Source organism: Rhodnius prolixus, unplaced genomic scaffold (assembly GCF_049639745.1).
Source record: "Rhodnius prolixus isolate KJV_2025 unplaced genomic scaffold, Rpr scaffold_14, whole genome shotgun sequence".
Lineage (NCBI taxonomy): Eukaryota > Metazoa > Arthropoda > Insecta > Hemiptera > Reduviidae > Rhodnius > Rhodnius prolixus.
In genome coordinates this window covers 2,650,429-2,669,946 of record NW_027411594.1, presented here as the reverse complement: position 1 = coordinate 2,669,946, position 19,518 = coordinate 2,650,429, and the positions used below count along the sequence as shown (strand labels likewise).

At 36.4% G+C, this 19,518-nt stretch overlaps 1 protein-coding gene across 15 annotated transcripts in view; it reads left to right on the top strand.

Annotated features, from left to right (window-relative positions):
* LOC141451657 (uncharacterized) overlaps positions 1-19,518 on the top strand; it is a 618,152-nt gene that overhangs the window by 469,667 nt on the left and 128,967 nt on the right. Inside the window, exon 1 of one of the 15 annotated variants that reach the window (XM_074123139.1) lies at positions 18,863-19,079. The exons of the other annotated variants lie outside the window; for them this stretch is intronic. The gene's annotated coding sequence lies outside the window, so the exon portion shown is untranslated. Of the gene's footprint in view, positions 1-18,862; positions 19,080-19,518 lie in introns of those variants that run through there. 15 annotated transcript variants of the gene reach the window in all.

The window sequence follows — 19,518 nt, the reverse complement described above, 5'->3', positions numbered from 1 at the left end:
CCAGTTGTAGGCCCCTTAGATATTTCTCTCTTCCTAGCAGTTTCTTACAGCTGCACTGTCCGATGATCGACAGTGTTGCCCATAAGGAGAGAACGCTGTCCAGAGGCCAGTAGTGAACTGACAAAAGCTCCGGGTGCCATAGAACTCACAATATTAATTAAATCAGGCGCCACGGTAGCCGAGAGGCGAGACCAGTAAATGTATTGTAAATGTATGTACCAGTAATGTGTATTTTTTTACTGGGTTCGATTCCCGGTCTTATCCTTGTATTTTATTTAATGGTTAATATGAGAATTTAATATAGTATAGAGAACAGTATAGTTAGCTACTCGTCCCTGTCCACGACACCTAATTGGTGAAAACATAGGCAATTATTTTACTTTACTTTACTACTCTTCGCCAACACCATCCTTAATTGCCCAATAATTAATTAATAATATTGATATTAATAATTGCCCAATATTAATTTAATCGTCTTAAATGAAAATAAATGCATGAAAAGCCCTATGAAGTTGTGCTATCGCCTTATACTAAGAGTTTCATAGTGATTATTATCGTTTATAGTATCGATTAATGTCGATGTTGAGTTTAAGGATTATTAGCCTTCATTTCCGTCATTCAGTAAGTCATCTGCATTAAGAAAATACAGCAAATGGATAAAGATTGTGGCGGTGAGGCTGTTAGGTTTTCATATTATCGATTAAGGGCCAAGGATGAGCAAAAGGAGTCGAGCAATTTCAATCTCCCTAACTGTAATTGAGTCGAATCTTCAAAAAAAAAAAAAAAAAATTCTGCGGTTCACCTTTTTTTCTCTCTCCTTAATTCACTTCTCTCGCTTTCCACTATCTCACTCATTTCCTTCCTCCAGCTCACAGACACACCCAAACACAGACGCACATTCTTTATACACACACACACACGAACGTAAAAATCGCTATCTACTAGAATTAAATTGAGAAAAGGGAAGTGAGAAGTGTAAATGGGCTTGACCTAGAATGACGGCTATCTAGCCAACTAAAAGGGAGCACATTAAACTCATCTTCGTCTCCATTCCTCTGTAGCACGGATCGTCGGAACGTCGTTTAAGTGGGAAATGGTCGTTCAAATCTACTTTAATTTCTGTTTTTCTCTCTCCATATTTACTCCAGGTATGAAATAAAACCTTTCTTAATCATCATATTTCTAAAAATATTGTCGAGAAAACTACACTGAGATCTGAGAAGAGCAAGAAACGATGCTCTTTTACTTTTAGTGATCGTACAGTCTGTAAAATCAGACTCTGTACAGTCTGTATAGAGTCTGTTCTGTAGAACACGCTGCTTTGTGCTGTTAATTTTATAAGATAAAGAAAGCTTAATCATCTCTAAAAATCATCATCCCCATAAACTGCTAAACGTCTACACTCATAAAGATTGGACATAAACTTATATATGTCATCGTTGTTGCTCTAAATAACAAATATCTAACTTTAAGGAAATTGGCAAATTTATTAGAATTGCATTAATTGCAGCAGGCGAATGTCCATGTGATTGTTTCACGCTAGATTAATTTTCGGCCATTGGTGGTGAAACTGTCTGAAAAGTCTTTGACTATGAAATAAAACTAAAGGAAAGGGAAGGGTGGGGACGCCACCAACACTCAGAATACCTTCACTTATGCAATAACCAATATATTTGGTATATTTACAATTTTAAACTCATATACAAAACGGACCATGATCCAAATGAATAAAACTGAATTAATTAGACTTACAGGTTTTCTGACAATTAGACGACAGGTCTTCTGACTTAATTAGACTGACAAGTTTTCTGGCTTAAGTAGACTGACAGGTTTTCTGACTTAATTAGACTGACAAGTTCTCTGACTTAATTAGGCTGACATGTTTTCTGGCTTAATTAAACCGACAGGTTTTCTGACTTAATTAGACTTATTATAACACTCACAAATTGATTTATCATAAGACAACAAAAGTAAATCGTTCAACCGGGCGGCTAATGGGTTGTCCAGTTCTTGGCGAAAACAGTGCCAGCCAGACCGACGCTAAAATCCTGGCAATGGCGGACACACAGACATAATCCGTTGGCACCCCTACTCTCTTGAGATGCCCAAGGGCAACTGAACTTCTGCCTTGCACTGGCCACCATCCCCACTACGTCCAAACAACCATTGCTGCCAACGGACAATTGTCGCTCAAAGAAAATTCTGGTCAAGGGGGGCCGCAACTCCTTGCGAGGATCCAACATCCTCCCCCGCAGTGGACTCGCCAGAGTTCCACTCACTGATTTCGGGGCAGGAAGAGCTTGCTGACTGGCCCCCTGGTCGCTCCTGACATAGTTCAGACTTCTCCCACTCTTGCCACTTAATTGCGATTAATAGACTTCCTTGACATCAGGTAGAGATGCAATCTTGACATTGATGAAAGGCCAGCAGAGTCCGATGCCAGTGGTGGTGGAACGCTCTTCCTTCCCGTAGTTGACTCGTACGAGGGTTAAACGGTGCTGACTTGATACTGAAACCTTTCAAATTTAGACTGATTGACTAATTCCCTGGGGAAACTACTGACTGGCTGACTGACTGACTAAGAGGACTGATTGACTGCTCGACTGAAAAACTAGGCGTAGGGATTTGACTGACTGATTCACTGAAGATCCAGGGATAGGGAAGTTACTGACTGACTGACTGACTAAAGAAATGGCTATGGAGAATCTTGACTGACTTACTGACTTAGGAAATGACCTTGGAGAATCTCGAATAACTGACTGACTAATGGCCAGGGGAAGCTTAACTGTCTGGCTAAGGGAATGTCCATGGGTAAACTACTGACTGTCGAAGGGAATGGCCATGTGGAAACTTGACTGATTGATTAAAGGAATGGCCATGAGGAAAACTTGACTATCTGACTTAGGGGTGTCTATGAGGAAATTTTGACTGACTTACTAAAGGAATGGTCATGAGAATCTTGAATGATTGACAGAGGGATTGGCCATGAGAAAGATTTGACCGACAGACTGAAGGAATGACCACAGGGAATCTTGGCTGACTGACTAAAAGACTGGCCATAAGAATTAACTAATTAACTGACTAAAGGAGTGACCATAAATAAACTTGACTGATTGACTAACTTAGGGAATGGCCATGATAATACTGACGAACTGAATGACGAGGGGATGGCCATGGGACACTTAATTGACTGACTGAGGGAATAGCTATAAGGAAAAATTGACTGACTAAAGGAATGGCTAAAGGGAAACTTGACTGATTGACTGACTAACTGACTAAGGGAATGGCAATTGGCTGGAGGAAGAGGGGCAAAGTACTAGATTAATGGAATAGTGGGACTTCAGGAGAAGAATGGGGACAAGGTTCTAAGTTTATGGGAGACTGGGACTTCGGGAGGACACGTGGGACACTAACTGACTGACTGACAAGAGGAATGGCCTTGAGGATACTTAACAGACTGACTAGGGAAATGGCCATGGACAAACTAGAAAAAGGGGGTCAGCAGGGGTATGACTTATAGACTGAAGGTCAATAGTGCGATAGAGTTCAAAAATTACAAAAGGTATAGACCCAAAGAGGAACACCCTTTAAGGCAAAACTAAAAACAAGGACAAAGACAGACATTGCCTAGACTGTCAGACAACCTACATATAGACTAAGTACAGTTAACAGATAATTTAAAAAGTAAACCTATCTTTAAAACCAAATCAAAGAGTGGCAAAGCATATATGTATAAAGACCAATGACAATAAAATATAGTTTAAAATATAAAACCAATTTTTAACAAAATTCAAAAGTGACAAGGATAGACAAGACTTACATATATACAATATATACTGACAACTGAATATAGTTTAAAATATAAAACCAATTTTTAACAAAATTCAAAAGTGACAAGGATAGACAAGACTTACATATATACAATATATACTGACAACTGAATATAGTTTAAAATATAAAACCAATTTTTAACAAAATTCAAAAGTGACAAGAATAGACAAGACTTACATATATACAATATATACTGACAACTGAATATAGTTTAAAATATAAAACCAATTTTTAACAAAATTCAAAAGTGACAAGAATAGACAAGACTTACATATATACAATATATACTGACAACTGAATATAGTTTAAAATATAAAACCAATTTTTAACAAAATTCAAAAGTGACAAGGATAGACAAGACTTACATATATACAATATATACTGACAACTGAATATAGTTTAAAATATAAAACCAATTTTTAACAAAATTCAAAAGTGACAAGGATAGACAAGACTTACATATATACAATATATACTGACAACTGAATATAGTTTAAAATATAAAACCAATTTTTAACAAAATTCAAAAGTGACAAGAATAGACAAGACTTACATATATACAATATATACTGACAACTGAATATAGTTTAAAATATAAATTTTAAAACAAGTTTAAAAAGTGACATGGCACTAATGACAATTCAATACAATTTAAAATACAATGGATTTTTTTTTTTTAAAACAAAATTCAATCAAAGGTATTCTGAGAGTCTTCCCGGGTTTCGGCACCATGAAAAGTCTTTGACTATGAAATAAAACTAAAGGAAAGGGAAGGGTGGGGACGCCACCAACACTCAGAATACCTTCACTTATGCAATAACCAATATATTTGGTATATTTACAATTTTAAACTCATATACAAAACGGACCATGATCCAAATGAATAAAACTGAATTAATTAGACTTACAGGTTTTCTGACAATTAGACGACAGGTCTTCTGACTTAATTAGACTGACAAGTTTTCTGGCTTAAGTAGACTGACAGGTTTTCTGACTTAATTAGACTGACAAGTTCTCTGACTTAATTAGGCTGACATGTTTTCTGGCTTAATTAAACCGACAGGTTTTCTGACTTAATTAGACTTATTATAACACTCACAAATTGATTTATCATAAGACAACAAAAGTAAATCGTTCAACCGGGCGGCTAATGGGTTGTCCAGTTCTTGGCGAAAACAGTGCCAGCCAGACCGACGCTAAAATCCTGGCAATGGCGGACACACAGACATAATCCGTTGGCACCCCTACTCTCTTGAGATGCCCAAGGGCAACTGAACTTCTGCCTTGCACTGGCCACCATCCCCACTACGTCCAAACAACCATTGCTGCCAACGGACAATTGTCGCTCAAAGAAAATTCTGGTCAAGGGGGGCCGCAACTCCTTGCGAGGATCCAACACTGTCTTTTTTTTAAAAAAAAGTGCAAATAATGCACCTATTGCTGCAAAAAAATCAAATAATGGTTTAATGCTTTATATAAAGGGAGTTAGTGCAATCTGGTTTGATATAATGCATTTAAGGTAAATGCACAGGCTAAATAATTACTTCAGCTATTATAGAGAGAGAGAGAGAAGCACCCCGTAATCAATAAATGGTAATTTACGGTCAGAATATGAAAGGGGAAAGACTGTCCTGGTGAGAGCACATTGATCTGACCAAGCAGACAGCAGCTACAGCGTACTTTCCAGTCAAACTGTTTGTTAATTTTGGTGAGCACATTATTTACGCTGCAAAAACAAATTTTACACTTTTGCTCATTAGTCACAAAAGGTGTATTTGAATTTGCATGTTTCTAGGCTATATAGCATTTTAAGCTTTGGTTATGGTTCAATCAACTTGCTATGTGGGGGCGTGCTTTAGATAATTCCAGATGTCTGAATTTGAGCGTAATTTTATTCCATTAGTGAATTGCAGTTAATGCCACATACACACATGCTATAAATCTAGCAGAGGAATGCCTCAAACTGCAATTACAGAATATACTTCGTTTCAATTATGCCCTGTTTAGCAATTACAGTTAATATTCACACAGACCGGAACCCTTTGAAGATGTTTCCGGTACACGTCAAGGCCCTGTCAAGAGTCAAGAAGTTTATGCCTCATCACCTCCTTACATACCTTTTTTTGGAAATTGTCACTTACCTAAAGGAATTGCTTCTTCTAGCAGTCCATCATGAATACTGCTTCTTACAACTACAGACAGTCTAATTCTTCTACAAGTTTTTAGCAATTAGAAGACTAGTTTTTAATATACGAGGGGTGTGGAGACTATTGCTGTAAAACATTTTATTTTAAATTTATACATATTTAGTTACTATCACCTACAATATACACCCCTCCCCTATCCCTATAACACTCCATGCGAATTCACCATTGTTCGAAACAGTGCTGGAAGTCTTTTTCTCTGAGCTCCTGCATGACGCGCGCCGCTTTTTCTTTCACAGCTTCAACCGACTGAAATCGTGTTCCTTTTAATGCAGATTTGACTTTAGAGAACAGATAAAAGTCACATGGGGCCAGGTCAGGCGAATAAGGCGGTTGGCCTAAAACTGGGATGTTGTACTTGGCTAGAAACGTCTTGTGATTGACAATGCAGTGTGAGCCGGCGCGATGGAGAACCCGTGACTTGTTCTTTCACAAGCATTGTGTTTACAGCGTTTTTTCCTTACTCTTTCACGTAGTTGAGCACGCACCTCACGGTAGTAATGTTGATTAACTATAATCGATATTTTCATCCGTTTTGGACGTGGAAGGACGACCCAGGCGGTCATCATCTCCGACCTCTTTTCGGCCATCTTGGAAACGCTTGAACCTCTCAAAAACTCGCGCACGTGATAAACATTCATCACCATAAACTTCTTTTAATAAAAGATAAGTTTCAGTAGCGGTTTTACCCAGTTACATGTGAAATTTCACGACAATTCGTTGCTCTACTACATGTGTAGTATCATGTTTTCGGCAAAACGAAACTAACACCTCTTACACAAACGACGGTTCCGGTCAGACAGATTTCTTTGCAAACACGTGAGACACGCTGCAATCGAAAGAGAAGGCTTTACGCTGCACAGCTGTCGGTCGTTAGGATTTGGCGCATTCATTGTTCTTCTGTAGCAGCATCAGTCTCTTTATTTAATAGCCATACCTCGTATGTACACGCAATCAGCTGTTACAGTAATTTTGGTCAATTCAGAGTGATGTAATCACCGCGTAAAGACCAGCTGAGGAAAATAGCTTTAATTATTATGGGCTTTTATTATGGCTCGTGGAGTGGTTCAAGTCCTTTCTATCATTTTGAGGACCAAACAAGAAACTAATCCCTCCAACTGAACATGAAGCGGGGAGGAGAATCGATCCCCAGAAGCTGTTTTTAAAGAAAATTTGAGCCAGATTAGTGCCAATCAAATGGAAGTTTGAAGCTCATTTTTTTTTTTTTTTTAAGGAGCCAAAGGAGCTTTGCCCCATTGAAATCCTTTCCCTTCTGCTTCTAGGTGAAACATTAAGCTAGTTGCTCCTTCAATACTGATCATCCTTTGAAATAAAATTTTTAAAAATCGTAATTTCGCTTAATTACATTAAATTTGTTCAAAAGAATTTGTTTTCTCTCCTTACCGAAATTACCCCTTTCTTTATAAATGGCCAACATGCTATATAAGGCATTATCCTTCCTAAAACAAGTATAATCCCCCCAGGACATATCCTAGTACAACGACTAGTCCAAAATGGAATATGTGAAAGTATTTCTTGGAGCTTTTCTTTAGATTTCAAGATTATTTAAAGGTTTTTTTTTGCATTGGCTTTCGCCATCGTCCAGGTGCTTATCCACTCTCCATTCTTACTTATAAATACATTCGCTTCACACATTCATCCCTCTACTATATACAACTATTTACATAAACCTTACAACTAATGGATGGATCAGTACTCTGTGCTCCTGCCATCCTTATAGCTTAACCGAAATTAAAATCACGTAATCCTTCTCTAATCATTTTCTTCCATTCATTCTATAACTTTTGAATACATTCATATTTCATTGCTAGCTCTGCTACAGATTTAAGCACATAGATGTTGGTAGAGAATATTATGTCTTCGTAGCGAAATGGTGCATCTAAATACTACCTGTATATGTCGTCAAACATTCGTTTCCTTTCCACCACATCACGGAGAGATTATTTAAAGTTAGAAAAGTCTAAAGAGCAAAAAGAAGAAAAACAGCCTGCCTGCGACAAGATTCCACAATAGGCTGCCGGAGCCTGTTCAGGAAAGTGACAAACCGGAAGTAAATGAGCTCACTTATCCCGTTGACGGATAGTAGACGAACTCCACAGTTTTTTTTTAAAAAAAGAAAGAGGTACAACTTTTTAATATCCACTTACTGTTTTTGTATAGACCGACTCCGAGGAGCAATTAGTCTCTCCTTGTTTTTTTGCAGTGTCAGATGGGAAAGTGCAGGTGGGGGGAAAGTAACTAAAAAGAAATGTGTCGTCTTTTAATTAATGGCTCCCCCCTGTGCGGAGAGGGAGAACTGTCCCCTTTAAGGTAAAACTAATTATTTCTTTAATAATTTACTTCAAAAAATTTAAATGAACTTTTTAGAACAGTTTTGCTATCTTTTATTTTTATTTTTAAATACAATTTCAGTTAATTAAAAGTTTTTTTGGTTTTTTTTTAAAGAGGAAGAAGAGGAATTTCAATTTTCACAGGAGCAGATTTCCTCTCTGAATATCGTCTCTAAATATCCTGCAATTAGTCAGCTTCTAGTTCTACGTTCCACCGACTGGGACTGCATATAATTTCGCGTTCTCTAGTGTCTCATCCTGTTCGACGGTCTTTTTTTCCTCCGCAAGGTTATCAGGTGTATTCCAAGAACTTAAGAAAATCGTTCTTGTATCCAATGGTTGTTTTTTCTACACTTGTTTTTTTTTTTTATTTATTTATTTTGTTATTTACAATCTGTATATAGTATACAATAAGTAAATATGAAAACTATGATGAACTGGTGCGGGAGGAGAGCAGGAGGAGAGAAGCTACCCAGCGGTAGCACTTTCTACAGGAGAGAGGAGAATGTGAGAAGGAGATACGAGGAGGAGAGATAGGAGAGTAATAATTTAGGTCTTCAGCCTACAAGGAAGTCGCGGGGTCACTGGCGATTCAGTCGGCGAGGAGTATTAGGGATGTCAGAGGAAGCGAGAGACAGTACAAGAGGATTAGAACTAGTCGAGAGAGTAGTGTGGAATTTTTGGTATTTAGTCTTAGCGAGTTGGTCTATGAAGGGAATGTTAAGGTTGGTGTGAAGGGTAAGGTTAGTCACCGTAGAAAGAAGCGTCAACTATCTGTCGGGGGAGTTTTGACTGAAATGTCTCTACAGTCCGTATGTTTGTAGGTTTGGCTGAACCCCACAGCTCTAGTCCGTAGGTCCACATAGGTTTGAGGATAGTACTGTATAGCAATCGAGTATTAGGGATGTCAGAGGAAGCGAGAGACAGTATAAGAGGATTAGAACTAGTCGAGAGAGTAGTGTGGAATTTTTGGTATTTAGTCTTAGCGAGTTGGTCTATGAAGGGAATGTTAAGGTTGGTGTGAAGGGTAAGGTTAGTCACCGTAGAAAGAAGCGTCAACTATCTGTCGGGGGAGTTTTGACTGAAATGTCTGTACAGTCCGTATGTTTGTAGGTTTGGCCCCACAGCTCTAGTCCGTAGGTCCACATAGGTTTGAGGATAGTACTGTATAGTAATCGTTTGAGTTCTAAGGGCAATTTGGAGCTTCGTCCAAGTAGTCTGTAAAGAAGTTTCGCACGTTTTGTCATTGCTTGTCTTTTAAGTCTAGAGTGTGGGTTCCATGTGAGTCTTTTCTTCAACTAAAATTTGTTTTATTCATCGTCCACGTCATTGTTCATCAGGTTATTCGAAGTCACTTAGCTCAATTCAGCGCAGATTGATTCTGAAATGATGACCCATGTAGGACTCTCTACATCGTATATCGCTTTATCTAATGAATAGATGCAGTTGCATTCATCATTTTATTGAAATAGTTGCTAAAAAGAAAAAAAAAGCGAAAATCCAATGTGCCGTCAAAGATTTATGACTTTGTTAGTTGTAGAATGGTTACAGAGAACAACAATCTCTGTGAGTCCAAAGTTGTTTTAACGGCCTGTGTAAGTGTTGTTTTCATTCTTAGAGTGGGATACATTTCAGAGTCGTCAAAAATCTCTGAAGAAGCTATTAATCTAATTTAGTCCTACAGAGATCTGATGCAACAATGGCTGGTTCAGATGGCTCTTTGCCATATTTTGTTGTGAAACTTCTTTGCCAAACTTTATCCGGTTTTGTTGAAATCTTCTGCTTCTTTGTCTAGCTGCTGCAATTGATTTAGAATTCTTTCCAGCCAGTTTTGTGGCCACCTCCGTTGCCTGAAGTAAAAAACTTCATGTCTTTTGGAAACGAATAGCTGGGTATTCATTGAAAGTTTGTGTTAGAAATTAAGCGGGAATCACTCAAGAAATGCAGGTTGGTGTATTAAGAACGCCCTCTTAGGGTTCTGGGGGTCCGAATCGTCTGCGGCGCTGGGACGTCCAAGTTCATTGAGCCTTGAGGATGTTTGTCTTCAATGCCAGTCATCTCACAATGGGCCCCACCACTAACCAGGATACTCTACGACCCCCATACATGATAAACACTTTTTCCACTCTGTTCCATTGGGGATCTTCTTCCCTGACTGTGCCGAAATTCCATTTTAGTCGCAAATTTGGTGTTTCTTATTGTCTATCATGCAACTCTTGTCCATATAACATTACGCTCTTCACCAACGCGTGATTTAAAGTAATTTCTTTGTACTCGTGCATATAGGTTCTCTATTGGCATCCTTATTACTCACTCTTCAGTCCTCGCTTACTTACTTCTTAATCTCTTTGCGCTCTAGAATGCAGGTACTCTGCAGAACTTGGTTGGGTATACCTATTTCTCTTCAGTCCTCGCATACTTCTTAATCTCTTTGTGCTCTAGAATGCAGGTACTCTGCAGAACTTGGTTTGGCATCCCTATTTCTCTTCAGTCCTCGCTTACTTCTTAATCTCTTTGCGCTCTAGGATGTAGGTACTCTGCAGAATTTGGTTTGGCATCCCTATTTCTCTTCAGTCCTCGCTTACTTCTTAATCTCTTTGTGCTCTAGGATGCAGGTACTCTGCAGAACTTGGTTGGGCATCCCTTTTACTCTTCAGTACTCGCTTACTCTCTTTCTCATTTACTTCCTTGAGATTTTTTTTTCCTCAGAGGAGCTAATAAGGTCTCAAATCCACTTTAAGACTTCACTTCGTTTTCTATATTTTCACCAGTACTTCTATAACTGTTTTATAATTATTTATTTAATTGTAATAATGTTAAAGTCATGCAATTTTGACGACAACAAAAAGCATTCATTTATGCTCATCAGTTGTAATGACAGAAACTCAATTACAACGAAACATGTTAACATTAACATTTACATTATTGATCACATTGTTCATTAGACGGAATTATTATCGGGTAATTAGAGCTACCTGTAATAGCTGTGGTTTCAAGGGAGTTATGACACGTGGGAAGTTAATTAACGTCATTTTATTAAGATCTAATTATCGACATATTTTTAGTTAGTGTAACTATTGCAGATCATTGCATTAATATTTTCTAAATATAAGTTTTAACTGATCTTCTGTTTTAGGAAATAGTTTGCAACTAACTTATATTTGCTAAGAATTTATATAAACAAAACTATTTAGGGAAGAAAATTTCAAAAATAGTTTCATTTTCTTTCACTTTATGGCAATTAAGTGATTATGTTATAGCTTCTAGTTATAGGCGGTAGGAATTCTTCTAATTTTCATCAGGTCTTTACCCTGAAATAGCCTGTGATTACTTTAGGCACTACCCCAAAATAGTTTCTAGTTTGAGAAAGATGCAACAGTTTATATCCTTTGATCTTGAAGAGTTGTTGGTTTCATATCTCGAAAGTAGCGATTGCAATCAGACCCAGGATAAAAGAGAGTCCTCAAACTCCTTTTTTTTTTAGAACAATCGGCATAAAAGGCACCCTGGAGTATCCATCCTTTATTCTGAACAAATGTTTTTTTTTTTTAGTCCATCATAATAAAAATAATACTTCTTCTTGGTTGTAATGGAATTTGGAGATAATTACTGAAGCCATTCTCTGGAAAATTTAAAAAATAAAATACAAAAATAAGAAATTTAAAGTTTGTCAGTTAGTCTGTGTAAACAAGAAGCCTTTATTGCAGCGTCAAAGATATTTCGTATTTAAATAAATTCAAGTAACCTACCCAATAAACCAATTCCTGTTTTCACCATTTCCTACATTGAGGAGGCTTTAAATTTCCGGTGCTGAAATTCCATTTGAAAGCGAATGCAGCTTTTTCTTTTTCCACACCATAAGAGAATTCAGTATTATTCTTTCTAAAAATCAATTCTATTAAAAACAAAGCTAGACATTCTTCTACACAGAGAGGGCGGTTCGCAAACGATAGAATTAAAAACAAAATGCTAGGTATTTATTTTTGGACCAAGCTTTTAGTTATACTCTCCTATCCAAGCCAAGTGCACTTCCATGGAGAGTACAGTTTATAGCTAACTGGGCCATAAATCAGCTGGAAACAATTTTCAGTTTATTTCTTTCTTATATTTAGAAAGTCAATGGGCCAGATATAATGGTATGATAAATTGGTCAGAGCCCAGCCAAAACGGGATGCTGCCCTTTTCTGTTGTTCACCTCCCACCCTACCTAATTGCGCGCGCAGTTTGCTTAATATTTTGTTTTTGCCAACATTAATTAACCTCTGATATTGCTGCATATGAAAGTAATTTACAATGAAGTTGGAAACTGCATTATACTCTTCAATAATTTTGCTCTCATTGGTAATTTAATCTATTTTAGATTAGCTTTGGAAATAGTTAGTTAAGAGATATATATATAACACTTACCTTGGATAAGTTATTAGATACATTAAGCGATCCTGGAATGCGCAATTATATCAACGAATGTAATGATTTTAAATATTTGGGAGTAAATATTAATGAACAAGGTCGAATCCAGGGAGAAATTAACGGAAGAGTGGCTGCGGCAGGTAGACTGTTCGATGCCCTTAAGAAAGGATTTATTACTAAAAGGGAAGTATCGAAGGGCACGAAAATAACGGTTTTTAAAAATACCTATTTCCCAATATTAACCTACGGCAGGGAATCGTGGGCTCTAACTTCCACCAAACTCAACAGTCAAGTACAGGCAGCTGAAATGCGTTTCCTCGGGAAAGACAAGGAGAGATAGAATAAGAAATTCTACCTATAAGGTGTAATCTCGACAGATCAGGCCGGCAGAAGAGCTGCTGAGAGAACACAGGCTAAGCTGGTTTGTGGGCACATGATGAGGATGGCCACAAGCCGTATAGCAAGACTCTTGTTATGAGGCTAAGATGTCAGGGTCAAAGAGGCGCAGGGGCAGACCGCGCACAACATGGGGAAGGGATAGTGAGAGAGGATTTCCAGAAAGAGGAACTTGGATTGGAGAAGAAATAGAGATTTGACTGAGGATAGGGATAGTTGGAAAGTTTTAGTGAAGGCACCTCGACACTGAAAGGTAAACGAAGAATGATTAAGAAGAAGAAGAATAGGATGAATCAGTCACCAAAAAGAATGAACAAGAAGAAGAAGAAGATGTAACAACGTACAGCATTTAATAGAACTTAAGAACTGCCAAAATGATATTTTGGCTATGAGACAAAAAAAGAAACGTATACCTGGATGAACTTGAGTGACAATGTGTGGGACGCCTTTCTGAAAAAGCGGTTCCCCTCAAAATTCGTGAAAAGCTATAGCCGTGGCCTATTTTTTAGGCTTATTTTAGGCTTAAATATGTTTGCAGCACAACTGTTGGTCTAGAACTTTGTAGGTCTACTCGTTATATGTTCGCAGGCAGAACTTAATTGGTCTACTCGTTATATGTTCGCAGAAAGCGCATTTTAAAGAAATTACCAGTATCTGTTGACCTATCTGGCCATTGTAGGGTTAGCAGGTCTACGTGCCTGCTGGTCTGGTCAAAGATCTAGGCTTACAGCAAAGATTCCGCTTGATCTCTAGAGTCCTCTGTCATTACGAAGAAAGACAAGAAAAGTTTTCTTAAATTAGGCGAAGAGCTAAAACGGAAGTGGCTCTCCTTCGGCTTTGAGCTTGCGTATTTATTTTAGCCCTAGCTAGTCGGGAAATTTTACAATAAATCTTTATCAAGTACTCTTTCTCATCATATGTAATCATGACTTTTCTGTCTAAGTAATGTAAATGAATAATCGATACTCTTTATAGTTTACTTTACAGAATAATACCTGAATGGATGTCAAATACGTAAATGATGAGTAAATAAACTTAATATAAGTTGAAGCGAGAAAGTTCTTAACTTAATACGAGAGTAAGTTTTGAATCCCTCTTGGTGAAGGCAGCTGGAGTTACTCGTCCTTTCCAGTGTATTCTGCAAGTGTGTCCACATAATTTACAGCTCATGAATACATATATATTTGTGTGTGTATGTGTAATAACTAGCTCATATGTAGTTATCAGGGGTAATCCTATAAAGAGAACAAGACCTAACAAAACAACAGTTGGGAAATCTGCTAAATATGAATTCAAATATCTGGAATAATGCTGGTAAACTATATAACGGCTTTTGTATTCCTAGAGTAGAATGGTTAAGGTTACGAAATGGGAACAAAACTTATATCTCCGTGCTTTTAGTATAGAATGTGCTGGACGTGGCAAGCATATTATAGATCGATAGTGTTCTGCTTACTATCTAGGAGCACCTAGTTTCCCGGTACTCTTTGTGTACCTCTGCTTCTCTGCATTGTTATGCATGAGTCTCACATTTTATTGCGACTGAATGAATGTCCATCAGATTTTTACACTTACATAATCGATAATGCATTGCTAATCGTCCCCTTTTCAATCATATTCTTGCAGAAATTGTCAGCAAGAAATAAACTAAAGTAAAGTAAAAATGGATGTTTAAGTATTATAACTAAATTTCTTCCTTGAAAAAGGTTTATTATTTATTTTTATCCGGGAAGGAACTGGTCCTGCAACGCTAGGCACTGCAGCCAAAGTGGTTTATTGTAAACCATCCCTTTGGATAGGTCTAGTAGGTGAAGCCAACACTCTGTACATGGTCCAGGGTTTTACCTGATAGGAACTCCTCTGGTCTAGTGCTGCACGAGACCGAGACGAGGCGAGACTTTATGCAATCTCGATCTCGGTCTCGGTCTCGGTCTCGGTCGCTCAAGTCTCGGTCTCGGTCTCGGTCTCGTCGAGATATCTCCGTCTCGGTCTCGGTTTTTTGAATTTTTGTTTAAGTATTAAAAGCGGTTTGCTATTAATAATCTTTTCAAAAAATGTTATTATTTTCTAATAATTATTTTAATTTATATATTGGTAATGAAAATGTGTGTAAAAGAAGACAACTACTTACACTTCAATGCATCATATATTACTATTACTGTTATATATCTTTATATAATTTCAAAAAAATGTTAAAAACGCGCCAAATGAAAGACCCAAATAACATATCTGCCTCCTATAACAAGTCGATTCGTGAAATAAAAAATACACCTTCCAACAAACTTCCCGCTCCATTAGTTATGGCTGTTGGTGAAGATAAAGAATCTGATGATTCACCTTTTGACGACGACGACGACGACTGCATCAATATTTTTGCACCATTTGCTCAAAAATCAGCAAATATCACCGAAGCATGGAAGACAGAAATAATTAATTACACCAAATTAGACCAAGCACCAGTAGACGTTGACATTTTAGAATGGTGGAAAACACTTGAGAATTCCTTCAAAAATTTGTCTAGAATGGCAAAAGATGTTTTTGGTGTCTGTGCAACTTCAGTGCCATCGGAAAGATTATTTTCGCAAAGCTGCGATGATAATGACCAATAGAAGATCTTCTCTAACTTCTGACTCAGTAAAAGCTCTTTTATGTATCAATGCTTGGGCAAAGTGTATCTTAAAAACGAAAATTTGTGGCAATATTTTTTAGGTGCATAGATAGTCTTTTTTTTCAAATTCACTAATTCCAAAATTCTAAAATATAATTGAAATAATGTCTAAGTTCAAAGTATTAGATTATTAATAGTGAAATTTATGAAATTGAATGAATGAATGATATGAATAGTGAAATTTAGTGAATTTATGTAAAAATTATGTAATTCGAAGGGGGCCGCCACGGTAGCCGAGCGGTATATTGTGGTACTGGGTTCGATTCCCGGTCTTAGGCCTTGGATTTTATTTAATGGTTAATATGAGAAATTTACAGTAATGTATGTTTGCTAGTCGCCTCCGTCCACGACCCCTAATTGGTAGTTGGACGTAAAGCCCCGCCTGAAAAAATAGGCGATTACTTTACTTTGCTTACTTTACTTATGTAATTCGAAGTCAAATAGATGTAGTAATATTGAACATATATAATAAAATCGTATCTTTTAATAATTAATTCAATACCCGTAATAATTATTTATTAATAAAGAACACAATTTTATAATTTTGTAGCTAAAAATTAATATTTGAAAAACCGAGACGAGACCGAGATTTCTCGACGAGATATATATCATGTCTCGATCTCGGTCTCGGTCTCGGTTGCTCAAGTCTCGTCTCGGTCGCGGTCTCGAGACCGAGATTTGTCTCGTTTCTCGTGCAGCACTACTCTGGTCTACCTGGCAACGCTAGCGAACAGGAAGAAAATATCCTTCTCTTCTTGACGTAAAGGGCTTCAAGAAGATCAGCCCTATCCTATGCTTTTTCTAGAAGGAAAACCATTTCTTTATTATTGAATTTCTCACCTGATGTTTTTACGTAATATCTCCTCTCGTTTTACCAGTTTCAAAACCATCATATCGCGATTACAGGTGCAATCTGACAGGTTTTATGAGACTTTTACTCTAATCCAAAAGTGGAGATGTTCTCTGGACCTTTTTAATGCTCTAATCTGGCATTAGGCCAGATTAAGTCGACATGGGCACTTGGCCATGAATAAAGGACCTGCGAGCAGGTGTGCCTTTTGATATTTTGGGAATTTCACACGTTTGTAATGGTCACTTCCGACAGTAAAAGGAAGTAAACACTCCTTTAAACGTCTACGTCAAATTAGATATTTTTAAATTACAATTTCTTTCTATAGTAACTGTCAGATTATGTCTTCTAGTCTGTCTTCTAGTCTGTCTTTTAGTCTGTCTTCTAGGATCGATATAAAATTATTGAAATTCTAATTTATTTTAAATTTTTTTTACTAAACTTTACTTTCTTAGAATATGAAATTTAGAAGCATTATTTGTTCTGTCGAAAACTTTGGATAACAATATTAAAGCATAAACTATCCGCAAACTATCGATTTTATTTGTGCAAAACTTTCTACCTTGCTCCAGCTTCACCCCCACCTCAACCCTTATATAATTCTAAAAGTTGGTCGTAAGTTTTTGAAAATAGAGAGAGAGTTTGAAACAGAGAGAGAGAGAGAGAGTGAGAGGAAGTCATTGTTATGCTGAACTCCTTGGCCATTCCTATGCGAAGAGGTACATTTCCTAGACTCCAGAGGAAGACTCTTAAGTTATTTATTGATTTCAATAAATTGTTAAGCGGAAAATTATTTCTACAATTTTAGTTTAATAATGGCCATTGGGGACATTACGTATTTGACTTAGAGAGCGAAGTTCTCAAATAGCTAGTTAGGAAATTTAATCAATGTTGCCAATATTCTGCCAAATTCCAAAAAAAAAAAAAAAAAAAGTGCGCATACTCTCACGAATTTCCATTTTTCAAAGTTCTAACTTGTAGATTATCTTCAAACTAGGTATTTTTGCCAAAAAATGGCAGCCTTCCTTTAGAGAAGGATCAACATAATGCAACTATTATTAGTCCTGGTTACTTAGAGCTTTTCTGTAAATAATAAAAATCCATAAATTCAGTCAAAATTCAATCTCAAACTCGGTCAACCGGAAGTTACTATTTTATATGAATTTTCTTTGTAAAATATTTCAACCAAATAGAAGTTATGGATACATTTATATGCTAGAAGGTCGAACTTAAAAGAAAATTGTTTCGAGGTATTTTTTGGGAAAATCTTTTGAACTAGAAGAAAAATTGTTCATTTGAATGAGTACTACCTGTTGATTGATTTAGCCTCAAAAAATTTACGGATTGTTAAAAAATACTTAATCCATAGCTCTTAGAGCTATATAAACTTTGTGGAGCTGTTCAAAATGTTTTGTGACTGTTGCCTATTTTCCAGTTATTATAAACATGTACATATTGTATTGAAGATGTGGTTAGATCTGCAGTAATGGATAATTTAGTTAGTTTTTTTTCCATCGTAGCTCTTATCTTGTTTAACTAACATAAATGTTAATCAGCATCTCAGTAGATCCACCAGTCCAATAGCACTTGACACTTAACAGTTTTTAAAAATAATTCACAACACTATTCGCACTAAAACTGTATATCATGCACTAAGTATAACTTAAACACGATTTATAAACCAGAACTTCACTTTAACACGCACTAATATTCACTTTTAAAAAAATCACGTTAATTAAGAGACAATGCTAACGAGTTCAAAATTGCCGCCACTAGCTGGCCAGGTGGATCAGCTGGTGAACTAAGGTTATCTAAGCAGAGTGGCCATTTTTTGTTATTGTTTCCATTTCATTCATAATCTACAAAAGTTGGTTGTAATTAATGAATACGTAATTTGCGAATTAGGAATTTTATTTCATCCATTTAGTTATATTAAAGTCCCACTTTAAAATATAAAAGCAGATTTCATTAAATTAATGCAAATTTATTTTATTTCAGCTAAAAATTTTTTATTAAAAGTTGCTAATCATATTTTACTTTGGTAAGTTGCGAATTTAAAATAATTTAAAAAATTTGGTCACCTGTTTAGATAGCCTTCACCCATCAGCTGATCCACCTGGTCAGTTACCGGCGGCCATCTTTAACTCGTTAGTCGTGTCTCTTTATTTACGTGATTTTTTAAGTGAATATTAGTGCGTGTTAAAGTGAAGTTCGGGTTTATAAATTGAGTTTAAGTTATACTTAGTGCGTGATATACCAGTTTTAGTGCGAATAGTGTTGTGAATTATTTTAAATTGTGTCAAGTGTCAAGTGCTATTGGACTGGTGATCTACTGAGATGCTGATGAACTTGGATATTCCTTAAACAAGGTAAGACTTTATTATCAATTATTTAATTATATTTTTATTATTCTTGCATGAAAACAGCATGTTATCATTTAATTATTACTCGTACTTACAAATTTCTATTATTGCTTCGACTTGACAACGTTCAGTGTTGGTCAATTCTTTAATTTTGAATACTTTAAATAGTATTTAAATTGATTTCTAAACTATTTTATTTCGATTTATTCTTTATTTTATAATTTTTAATCGACTATAAGTTCAAAATTAGCATCCTTTGTTTCTACTAAATGATATTCGGAATGGATTTCTATTCCATTTTAATGTATTCTTTAAAATTTCCTTTTTAAACAACTATCAGTTCAAAATTAGCATTCAATATTTTCCCTCATTGTTTTTAGGAATAGATTACTAAATCCTTTAGATGTATTCCTTAATCTTTCCTGTTTAGTCTTCTATAAGTTGA